The 13,120-nt window shown below is 40.7% G+C and overlaps 1 protein-coding gene and 1 pseudogene across 4 annotated transcripts in view; one reads left to right on the forward strand and one right to left on the reverse strand.

Annotated features, from left to right (window-relative positions):
• The window catches only part of LOC149053010 (uncharacterized), a 204,631-nt gene that overhangs the window by 58,744 nt on the left and 132,767 nt on the right, over positions 1–13,120 (reverse strand). The window lies entirely within an intron of this gene.
• LOC149053016 (uncharacterized) lies at positions 1,879–4,365 on the forward strand (annotated as a pseudogene).

Consider the following 13,120-nt stretch of genomic DNA (forward strand, 5'->3'; position numbering starts at 1 on the left):
TAACTGGTCCTGCGGCGTTTGACACAGTTGGCGAACCTGCCACTCTTTGGCAGCGTCGGCGAATTTGGAAAGATGAATTTGAGCTTTCCGTCAGGCATCGACGACCCGAAACAGCAACGGGCCCTTCTTTTACTTTTAGCAGGACCGAGCGTACGAGAAATTTTCCGTATCATTCCCGAAGAAACGAAGGGCGACCCTAAAGACTACAAGAAAGCGATGAAGTCACTCACTATAACTTCAAATTGAAGAAGAACATTCCAATGGCGCGGTAAAACTTTCTGGGAGCTATGCCTGCACCTTGCAACGCTTGAAGTGCATACAAACGATAAGATAGTTAATGTCATTTTATTGAGGTGCCAGCTGTAATCTTATATCAGAGCATGTATTTTATTCTCTAACAGGGGAGGAAAGCACCCTTAGCAAGGTGTGATAAAAAAGTGTATGCATACGCACTCTCGAAACTCGAAACCGCGAAACCGCTACAGCTTAAGGGAAGCTGTATGTTGAGAGTCACTGTACCACAGACTGACATTTCCGCCACTGCAGAATTTTACATAGTCTCAGGGCAGGCTGCAACCCTGCTAGGTCGTAAAACATCAGAGATCCTTGCAATACTTAAGGTTGGATGTTAAACTGCAGTACAAACATTGACAATGCCCAGCCTCTAGACAACAAAGCCGCTCTTAAAGTTAAATTCCCAAAGTTTTTGAGGGCCCCGGCAACTAAACGCTTACCACATGAAGTTACACCAAGATGACAGTGTCTCAGCTGTCGCACAACCCCTTCGCCGAATACCATTTAGCAGGAGACAGAAAGTGATAGCAAAGTTGAAACAGTTAGAGGAACTAGAAGTCATTGAAAAAGTCAATGTTCCTACTAACTGGATCAACCCACTTGTCGCCGTAGAGAAGCCCAATTGAATTCGCATTTGTTTGGATATGAGACAGGCGAATCGTGCAATCCACAGGGAGAAACACCCAGTCCCCACAGTGGAAGAAACATTACAGGAGATTTCAGAGGAAAAAGTTTTCGGGAAACTCGACCTAAACATGGTGTTTTATCAAATAGAGTTACTCGAGTGACGTAACCACGTTTACCGCCCCGGATGGCCTGTATCGATATAAGCGACTTTTCTTTAGCGTCAACTTGGCAACAGAAAAGATTTAGCCGCTAAATGGCAAATACTGAAGGATTTCCCCGGCACTTACAACCTTCATGACAGTGTGAGAGTAGTTGGCCGTGACCACAAGAAACATGATGAAAACCTCGACAAAGTAATACGCAAGTTTGAAGAGCATGGGCTGACCCTTAACTGTGAAAAGTGTGTCATTGGAGCCAAGAACTTGGAGTACATGGGAGAAGTGCTCACGGGAGAGGGGCTGCAGATCTCCAAGAGGAGAGTGGAAGCGACTGTTGACGCACCAAAACCCCAAAATCAATCTAAAGTGAAAAGCTTCCCAGGATCTGCCCTCCTTGGAATTTCGACAATATCGAGCCGCTTGTGGGACCTAACGTGCATTGGCAAGTCCAGGAAGTGGGGTACTAAGAAAGAATAAGCTTTTGAACATATTAAGAAGTTGCAACAAATGCCCCAGTCATGGTTTCTTTCGTCAAAGATGCTAAGATCCGTCTTGTAACAGAAGCCTTACTTGTTGGCATTGGAGAAGTCCCAGAACAACAACAAGAGGATGGTTCATACAGCCCAGTGTGCTATGCCAGCCGCAAGCTAAGTAATGTGAAGAAGAGGCACTCTTAGTTCGAGAGAGAGGCGCTAGCCGTCCGTTGGGCCTATCAAAAATTCTTCCCCCACTTGTATGGAATCGAGTTTGAGCTCCGCAAAGACCACAAGCCGTTGGTAACCGTTCTGGGTGTCAAGAGTACACGCCCATTAGCAGGTATTGAAATATGGTTGTTATACCGCGAGCAATTTCGTTATCTAGTGACAATTCGGGGAAAGAAAACTCTGCGGATGCCCTAAGCCGGCTCAAGACGATGCACATGAAAGCACGGAATATGCCTTCAGTATAGCTAGTGAAGCTGTATAAGCAGCACTCACACCCCAACAAATTGTGCAAGCATCAGCAAAAGACCCCACATTATAGTTGATGCATCAAGCTGTTACCTCAGGAGACTGGAGTCACTTATCGGGCACAAGATACAGAGCTTTGGCAGAAGAACTGCGGGTCCTTGGCCAGCTTCTCCTCATAGGTAACCGTATCATAATGCCAGAAGCCTCTGGAAATATACACTCGCACATAAGGGTCACCAAGGTATGACAAGCACAAAGGTCCGCCTCAGAGAAAAGGCATGGTGGCCCAGCATGAATAAGCAGGTTATACATTAGTAAAAGCCTGTCATCCTTGCCAGTTAGTCGGCCCTAGAAGTACGATCGAACCCATCGGGTCCACAACATTACCCAAAGTTCTATAGTTTGACATCGCCATTGACCTATTGGGGATTCCCAGCGGAAACTACCTGCTCGTAGTAGTAGAAAACTACTCACGCTGGTCCGAAGTCATCTTGTTGAAGAAGACAGATGCATCACACGTCGCAAGAGCCATGGAGGGTATTTTTCAAACACATGGCATACCTTAGAGTGTCCGCTGTGAGAATGACCTGATATTTGCCTCCACATAGTTTGAAGGCTTTCTGGATTTCTTCGGAATATTTCCCCGGAAAGGAATCCCCTACTGGCCGCAGAGTAATGGTGAAGTCGAGCGCTGCAACGAGACTCTACTGAAGATAAAAATAATCGCTACTTTGGAAGGTAAAGACTGGAAAAGGGCATTACGAAATTTCCTTCCAGTGTCAAACCACACTTCACACAGTGTCTGGGTTCTCCCCAGCCGAGCTCCTAATGGGTCGATGCCTCAATGACAAACTTCCAAGAGTAACCATTCCAAGTGAAAGAATCACCGAGGCCCATTGGCAACAGCCTCTTCGCAAGAGAGACGCGCGGGGGAAACTTCGGCAGAAAGAGTATGCAGACAGAAAGCGGTCAGCACAATACAGTGATATTGGCGAGGGAGATCACAGCCTGCTCAACAAGACCTGTGACAACAAACTGTCTCCCAACTTTGAACCAGTATCATACAAAGTGGTAGAAAAGAAAGGCAATGTTGTCCTCAAAAAAGATCAGGAGGGAAACACCAAACTGTGCAATTCGAGCCACATGAAAAAGTTTATTCAGTCAGCCCATCCACTGAAGCCACTGAAGCCCACGGAGGAGACGAGGGAGATGAAATACCCACCAGAGGACAGTCGAAAGCGACTGCTTTGATCCCGCCAACCTATATTGATAAGCACCCTACCCCACCTCCTGAATCCACAGCAAGTCTCTTTCCCTCACGGCTTACTCGTGTTAGACGCCCTCCAGCATGGATGAATGACTTTGTGTCCTTTCGTGCCTAAACTGATAAACATCCGATGCAGATCTATGTAGTTCCCAGTTTATCTGTATGTAGTTTCAGGACATTGGACATTGATTATTTGGGCATCATAGGGAGTTTTGTATTAGGTGAAAAGGGGATGTACTGTAGTGGCAGTGACGTTTATGTCACCTGACCATTGCAGCCATGTGCTTTTGAGAGTCCGCCATCTTGCCAATGGAGTTGTTGTGTTCCTCGAGTCTCGTGTGTTTTCTTCTCTTGCGAAGCTACTGCATTATTGTTCTACCGTATGGGGTAAGACCTCTACCAAAAACATTTCTAAGCTTCAACTCATTCAGAACTTCGATTATAAATAATCCTGGGTATCAAAAACTTTGATCATGTCTCTGCTGCGCGCAAATCCCTTAGCTGGCTAGGCGTCCGTCAAAAACTTCTAGTGAATACCGTTACTATGGTCCATAAGTGTAGAGTAAAGCAGGCAACACTAGAAACATGGCACAGCTAAATCTACCTAAATGTAGATTATCAACAGGTCAACACTCTTTCGCTTTTTGTGGGGCGGAACATAAACAATGTGGGATATTGATCAAATGAAGCCTTTAAGTGCTACTGTGATTCTTTCTTTATTCACTCCATATTCCATTTATTCAGTGAATAAAGAAAGAACCACAGTAGCACTTAAAGGCTTCATTTGATCAATATCCCACATCATTACGACATGCTACTAAAGGACACGTTCAAAGGATTAACATAAACAATATTTCAAGGAAAGTCGCTCACTTTGTTGGAAACTCTTCTTACGTGGATCGAAACAAATCTTTCAAGCTGTATATGAACTCATGTAAATATCTTTTTCGCGACAAATGTAAATATTTTTTGCCCCATCGAAATTTATCACTGTATATTTGCTATCATTGAATATTACGACAGAATATCCATGTATAGGGGAGCAGTAATAATAAAATGTATTGTATTGTATCTTACAGTCGAAATCGTTCGACTAGAATCGGGTCACGTGGTTGTGCAACGATTAAAATCGAAGTCTTGATAAAGTCCTGATACGCGACTGATCACTTAAAACTAAAAATAGCATTAAGTTTTGGATCACACAGGAGTGCTAACCAATTCATTATTCGCCATTTGCGAAAAAAATCTGTGGTAATTTTAGGCTTATGTCAAGTTAACAGTAGTCTCATTCTTAGCTTCGTGTACAAACTCCGCAGCATTTCGTGGTATTCTGCATTCCCCGTTCATGCTGTATTGTGCTTCATTTGTTTATCTGCTGCCACGTAGTCCTCGTGATTCTCTACCCACATAATACACGGCAATCGAATTGTGGAATAAGTTACTTGTGAACAATTTCTCCCCTGAACGTAAAAGGATAGGTGTCGTGAAGACATAGAACTTATCGATGATGAACATTGAACCAATATCTTTATAAACATCATCGATAAGAACATTTTTGAAAAATCGGCTTCGGTTGATAATTATGTCTAAGGATATTAACATAGACGTATACTGCAATTTCCTTTAAAAATCAATTTATCATACTGTAACATCGAAGGAAAGAAACGCACTGATATAAGAGTAAGCATATGGTTAGATTGAGTTTATTTCAAGAATTTTGCCATAGGTTAAACATAGAGATTGTTTTGGTGAAATTCTGAATCCGAAGAAATTCTTGTTTTCCCGGATGTGATCAACCTTTATCTTCTCCTTACGTTATTTCGATATTTGCAGACATTGTAAAACACGCTGGTGATTGGAATTAGGAAGCTATCAGCCAAAAGGTCCGGAATGCTACCCTAGATTCCCCTAAGTTTGATGCATGAAAAGTGTACCGGCTAGAAGGGCGAAGTTTTACTCGGATGTCTGTAAGAGAAGGCCAATTTATTTTCACACAACGTGATACATATCGACACGATCACGGCGGCATATGTCACGCTTTTTTTAAGTCACGTAAAAGCAGATTTGAAAAGCATATGCCAGCAATTTAAAAGAGAAATCAGTGTTCGGGAGGTATTTAAAGTTAGTTTGATGTAATACCCTTGCTGGCCTTAAGATGTAACGGATATTTTTGGATATATGATCAGACGTCAAACTTTTGGTCTGAGTCAATTGGTTTTGAAACTGGATATTTTATTCATTCTGCTAGTGCTGAGCGTGGGAGACTGACGGAAAAGCAGCAACCAAATTTCTTGGTTAAAAAGTTGTTAACCTCTGCTCAATTAACGATCCAGTATTTCTTTATAGCCACCGCTGCAGCGCCTTCGTTTTCGACAAAAGAGACAACCAATTACGCCCGCTTATGCCGGCTTCTGGTAGACGTCAGTGCACAAATCTTGAGAGAGACTTTTGATAAGAGGCGTCCAACAGGAAACCTAGACGCAGTTTTGTCAAGTCCTCCAGTTCATGCGGTCTTGCGATCACTTCGACATAAAAGGATCCTTAATCCTTCACAATGGGGAAAGCTATATCCTGCCCTCAAATCTGCAGTTTCATCAAATTCTTTCGATATCACTTTACTAATGGTTTTGCTGAGGAAAATATGCGGTCTTGTTCCTCCAGCTACCGGCTGGGACACACCTCCTCCTGAAGCAGACACGACCCTTGAAGCAGATATCGTTCGCATCAAGTGCTACATAAACACAGTTCATAGTCATGCCAGCGAGGCCTCAGTTGATGACCCAACATTCAGTCAATACTGATGAGGCGGTTTAATTAAACCTGTTTTAATGAAAAGTGGCATTTTATGAAGCTAAAGTCAACACAGTTGGCAGTTGTCATTTCTCGCCAGATAAGGATAAATAAAATAACGAATACAATCATAAATTTTGCGACTTAGAACCTCTTTGGCGATTTTGTTTCGCTCGATAGAAAGATTCAGGACTGAGGGAATGCCATTTGATTTCAGCAGATATATATGATGTCGCAATTTTTACTGCGAGTTACGCTGTAAACACATCCTCTGGAAAGTCAAATAAATGACAGGTGAAAATATTCTACCCCCAGCAGGGTAAGCAGACACCTGGCCTTTAGCTCATTTAGATATTTTTTCATCACATTCAAAATTCATAGGATCAATAAATATATTCAGAGTATTTTTCTTTTTTTCTCTTACAGAAAGATAAAATATCTTTCTTGAACGGTCGTTTTATTAATATAAAACGCCCGGCAACTTTGCTCATGCAATAAACATATCTTCTAATTACGAGTCTATTTTAGTAGACGTGTAATTGACAGATGATTCCATGTTCCTGTTGGAAGTCCTTAGTTTTGATTAAGGCAGTTTAGGATTTATCAAATCTCCCTCCTCTAGACGTTTCTGAGAATTGATCATCAGCTCCAATTGGCTTTATAGACAGAACTTACCGAGACTCTCCTCGAAAAAGGCCGTGTCCCTAAAAAACTGAAAATTCTCTAAATCCACTAGGCAACGAAATGACTGCCTTTGCATGTTGTGTCAATAATACAAAATGGATTAAAAAAGGGAAAGCTTTGAAAAGTGTTGTTAGAAGTGTCATTTGTGTCATAGCATCTACAGCTGTATGCTGATTTTTGGCACCGCTTTATCAGAATAGCATTTCTCCTAAATCCTTTGCAATATTTTTGTAATACTGGTCACGAGAATTTGATGCACATCAAGCTTCTGTTTTTTCAAAGTTTTTAGCAATGTCCAACACATAAATCGTTATCCTATCACGTTTCAGTATTTGGACTGCATTATCCTCTTTTAAAGCAACCAGGATCTGATCAACAATCCCAGCTAATAAGTTTTTGAATTTTTATCGTCCCTCTCCTCAAAAATATATTGTTTGTTGCCATTAACATTGATGTAAACTGCTCACTTACCTTTCAGGTTTACGTCATGATCTTACTGATGCCCTCTGTTTTGTCAGTGTCGTTAAGCTGATCCTGACAAACAGCGCTTTGAACTAAGGTGCAGGGTTGAAGGAGTGATTAAGGTGTGAGAGAAATGGAGGCCAAATGGTTGGACTTCATGGCAAACAGTCGGGGCTCAAACTCGGGTAAGGGTCTTTGTATTGAGTTCTTGGGACTTATAGTTCCTCTCTCAACTCGAGGTTACAATACCTTACAATACCCCTCTCAACTAGCAGTTACAATTCCTTACAATACCTCACTCAACTGGAAGTTAAAGCAATACCTCAACTCAGTAGTTCGGAGCCTACGTTTTCTTTTGTTATCGGTTCAAGACGTATTGCATAGTTGATCTTGATATTTACACGCCAATTATCGCATCGAATGGTTATTGATTAATTTAGAGGAAGGATTTTCTCCTGTGAAAATTACTGCTTTCCAACCCCATTCAGCTGAGATATGTAGATCTTGCTTTGCTCTATTAATTTCATTCATTTCTCTGGTTTTTTTTTTCTTTTTTTCAGATGCTGTATGTTTTCATGGGTATGAAGACGTCATACCACCGATCCATTCCCTTTTCGTCCAAGACTGCATGTTCAGTAGCACTGGGACTAGTAGTCAAGAAGTTTCAGTTGCCTGGGAAGGCCAGCGAGTACTATTTGGTGGAAGTCTCTGAGGAATGTGAAGCTAAAACTTTCTGTTTATCCTTTTAGATGGAAAATTATATACCCAAAGGAACTAGGTTGGTATTGTGAGGGGAAATCATTTGGCCACTCGTGGGAACGAAAGAGTTAAAACGTCTGTTTTGTACCTGATAATGTACACCCACTTAAAAAAAAAAAAAAAAACCTTGTATTAAGGCAGGAGTTCCAATAAAAGCCGATTACTGGTGATCCTCCGCTGGCTATGAGACCGCTAGGGAAAAAGTTCTTGTAATCCTTGTCAAGGTGATTTATGTACTGGTGTTGTATGTGGGTTGACAAATGCTACTGAAGACGTCTCTCAAGAACCAAGCATTAACTTAAGAAGTATCATTGGTTCGCGATGCAGACGAACTAGAGTCAGCATCCGTTCCAGACAGTGTAGAAGGGAACGAAATAAAAGAAGAAATCAGCGAGGATTGGCTGGAGGGTCTAAACGGGCTGGATCAAGTAAAAAACGAAGTATCCGAGGCAATCACTTCTCAGGGATTGGAGGCTGAACGTCAGGTGCAAATCGCCAAAGAACAGGTTTTCTTTTTCACAAGTGGGCGAAGGGCTGTTTCTCATACTAGCATTATAAGGAAGAAACGAGTTTTTATGTCTTCTAGACATACTAAAGCAAACACGAAGATACAATGGGCCTATATAATGTCTCTTCTACAAAAGACATTCGGTAATGGTGGTTTATTCGAAGTGATTTGAGTGAACCCAAGAAAAAACATGCACCCCTCCGATGATTTCAGGCCATTTTCGCTATTGATAAGTCAGAACAAGTCACCGATGTATTGCGGCATTCTCGAAGGATTGTTGAATCTTATTTTTTGGTAACCTGTTAAACAAGAGTGACTGAAGCCTTTAACTTTTGATAGATTTAACATAAAAGGAACATGCTCACCTTTCGGGAAGAACAACACTTTTAAAAAACAGTCACTGCAAAAACAGAAAATGGTAGACATGTTTTCCATGAATAATTGCTTGTTTCTGTGTAGCCCTCGAAATTAAAAGCACCAGGCTTTTATTTCGCATGATTGGAAATAATTAATACGAGTCGTAGGTTATGCAGTGGGTTGAGTTTCTTATAGATAACTTAGTACAGTCTTTCAGTTGTATTAAAGTATATACGGCCTGTTTTCGTACTTATTGACGTTTTTGATGAAAAAAAATCACGGTTCAAAGGAGAGAAGTCTTTGTCAGCGGAGATGGAAATTGTTTTACAAGCTGTTGCTTTTAGGAGGGATGAAACAAGCGCTGAGAATCACGAGGAGATCAGGAGGTGGAGTGGCAGTTTGTCTCAAAAAAAAGGTTTTTGAGCTGCGACCCTTCGCTACTTTCAAATACAAAAACAGTCACTGTTTCTTCAACACTAAAATTTTCTATAGTGGTTTCTTCGGCTGATCTAACTGACTAATCATGGTAGACTGTAACTGCACAATTTCTTTCAATGCTACACTTAGTGGCTCTCAGGCATCCCACGTAATCGCCTTTAGGCGTCTTACTATACTTACGTCTATTTAAATTGAGCCGCAGCTTAATTCTTTAAATTGAACATAAGATTGTCAATTGAGATTGCGTGGCTTTCAGAGCTGTTAGTTAAAGTGTTACCGGAATAAAGTGCGGGCTAGTCTGCCATCTTTAGGTAGATACTTTCACCTCATTTTGCTTAAAGTGATGCCTCATTAGCCAGTGACAGGGTTATACCCCACTCAAAACAAAGCTTAAACATGTTTCAAAGCTGTATTGTCAATAGGAGCTGCTTAAACCAATGTTTGTCGACTTCAAATATAGCACAAATTGTATCCCATGGACAATCCCTCCCCTGCCTTTTAATAAAAAAAACTCCCGACCCCCCACCTTAAGGTGATTGACAAAAGTGCGACACTCCCCTCACTACTTCGTGGTATGTTCCATGCCGTAGTTATCTCAGAGCATTTTGTGAACGTAAAATGTTTGAATGTAAATATATCTCGATATTAAATGTGTGTGAGCTGAAACAAGAAAATGCGAACAATCAGTGTGGGATATTAACGTTGTATAGCTGAAGCTTTAAATGGAAGTATAAACTTTGAGACTTTGTAAGTCCTTCTCCAGCTACACCAACTCCACGACCCTATCCCGATTACAGCAAACTTCCCAACTTTCCAACCTACCAAGTACGAAAACATCTACGAGTGGCCGCAAACCTGATGATTATCAGCCTCGAGCTCAAATAAGGGTAACCTCAAAGTGGAGGATAAAAAGGTAATCGAAGAGCCTTCTGAAAAATACATTGTCTCAGAAAAGCTTGTTGCAGATTATATTGAGCATCTAACTGGCATTGAGACGAGAAAAGATAAGCGGTGAACTGATAATGACAGGAAGCGTGCCGAAAGAAAGCAACAGGAATACAATGATATTGATTGGGAAGATCTCTATCACAGAAACCAGTCGCCATCCCTTAGAGTAGGTAAACTTGAACTTTGCATTAATCACCACAATATTGCACTTAAAGGAAAGTGAAGGCACATACTGGTAGTAAGATTTTGACTTCTACTATGCAGGACAGTCAGAAAAACATTCAGCCAGCCTCTGACTCAAATTCAGAGTCTGATAGTGACAAGGTAGAGCGCATTGTTGGATCTAGTAGCAACTCTCAAGAACTAAATGACTCAGGAGATCAGGCAGCGGTTTGTCAACAGGAGCAAGAGGCTGAAGAAACGATACCTGAGTCTATTATGTCTCGATACGGATGGAAAAGGATACGGGTCCTCCGAGAAAATTATGCGCCATGGCATATACATGTAGAAATGTAACATAGAACCTATAATAAAATATCAAAGTAGGTGAAAATAAAAACTTAACCTATAAGTAAAATGGATAGCAACATCGCAAAAGTCCTCATTAAAAAATTCTGGAAAAAGTGTGTTCCTTAACTTGAATTGCCTACAGAGAGGTATGACCCTCCCCTTTAGGTGCTCACTTTTACCAATAACCCTCCCCTCTGAGGCCCCAGTCTTCTCCCCCCCCCCCTCCCCAAGAAAAAAACGTACCTTTCCTTAATATGGCAAGCCAAACATGACAAAAGCGGGTTCAGTTCAAAATTACCTATCAAGTTTCAGTGATCGATATGTAAGATTTTAATAGGCTACTTTCGAATTATTTGTGCGTCTGATTTTTGGCATCAAGTTAAAGCTGACGGGAATAGGAGTCGTTCAACATGGCAGCAAATGATGCCTTCTTCACAAATATGAAAGTTCCTGAACGACGGAAATTTTTAAAGGAAAGGGGTATTCAAATTTCTGTTTCGGTAAGAGTAGGAAAAGGGCAGAACTGCTGAAGCTTTGCAAGAACGCGGCTTAAATAAAAGTTCCTAAACATGAAAAGGAAACAGTGCAACACGACGAGTTGATTACTACGAGAAAAACTACTTCCCTATCCACTTTCGCTGAAGTTTTGGACTCGCGACTTCACTGGTATTCCAGACTTCAGGTTTCCCGATAGTTACCATTATCTGGTTGGAAAAGATGGCTACAATGAAGACTGTTCACGGTCGTATGAGAGCATTGAGGGTTTTCGCTTATTTACTTACAGGCATGTGGAGGATCTGAAGTACCACGATTTAATTGATGATGGGACAGATAAACTAACTGGATACTGCTATTTCCAGTTCATAGTCCTTTTCTTTGAAAGCTTCTTCTCTTTAAACTTTGTTTTCCTTAAGGACGTGGCCTTGATCTTTCAGAGCAACTTCAATAGAAACACGGAAAATTTGGGCGGGAAGTACATCTTTGTTATCTTCGTTAGCGTTTCGTTTCCTCCGCTCATTCGACCTTTTTTCGCATTGAATTGGACTTCTACGGATTGTATGCTAGTTAAATATTGTTAGAACTTTGCCGTGTGCTAACCTTTTAGTTCCAGAAAGTGTCTTCACGACTTGTTTAGTCTCAAAGTGTTCGAAGCATATGTGCAAGTTCTTGATGGATGTGAACTCCTTATCAGCGCGACGAAGATCGACCAGTCAATAAGACTGAAGTTATGCTGTTGTGTTCGAAGCTTCACGATTTGTCTGGAGGTTGAAGATGAAAGTAATGACATTTTTAACAGCTGTCACTGGTATAGCTAACCCTTTAAAGATAACTTCAATTATGTTGCCTGAATTTTGATAGCTTTAATCTTGATGGAATGCTGTTATTTTCACTGATTTATCATCGAACCGTTTTCACATTTGCAGATGCATTTATTTAGTGGTGTAAGGAGTCCACTAAAATCAATGTAGTTTTTAGTTGAATTTAAAATTCAGGCATTGATCTCCTAGAAGGCACGTAATGGTAGCAAAAGCAACATGCCACCTTTTACCTCTGAGTTTTCTCATTCCAAGGGGCTGACAATTTAATACCTTGTTATGTAATGACCAGTTACATTTACTACTTAAAGTCCACTTACGATTTATTGATGTTAGTAATATTAGAGATCAGCTGATAAAATTTTAATTTCGAGTTTGTAGTCTTGAAACTTGCATATTTTACATCCCTGTCGAAAGGCTTTCTAACTCGTAACCAAACTGACTGCCAGTGACAATAATGTAATGACATTTGAATAGATATAAATTTGTGACCTGATTCTATTTTTTCTTGGAAAGTCCAGAAAATACCATCAATAGTAACTTGTATTCTGTGTTAAAAATAATCCTTATACCAGTAATGTGAAAATGTTATGCATAACATAAAAGTTGTAAAAATTAAGAAGCAAATTTCAAAGTGTTCAAAGAGCTCATTTCAAAGTGTCCATTTCAAAGCATTCTGAGTGTTCATTTCAAATTGTTCACTTCTTCCATACTCAACAATGTTACAAAACAGGCTTGCTCCTCTTTCATTACATTAGTGAACTCCTCAACCAGTGCTGGGTATGATTCATATGTAGATGGAAATTCTAGCAATGGTCTACATGTTCTGGCAATAGGACGTCAATGCTGCCCTTCAAGGATAGCAAAATGCACATCAATGTTGTGTACAGTGATCATATCCAGTGCAGATCCGGAGAAACATGTTCAAAGGATGTAAGTTCCGCCTCAGTTACTTGTTCAGCTCTGAATAACTTGTTAATTTTCTTGGTGGCTTGCATTAGTCTCGAGGGACTGAAAGTTTTCCTTAGAGCAAAATACCTTGAGAATTGGAC

Source organism: Pocillopora damicornis, chromosome 1 (genome assembly GCF_964200805.1).
Source record: "Pocillopora damicornis chromosome 1, jaPocDami1.2, whole genome shotgun sequence".
Taxonomy (NCBI): domain Eukaryota; kingdom Metazoa; phylum Cnidaria; class Anthozoa; order Scleractinia; family Pocilloporidae; genus Pocillopora; species Pocillopora damicornis.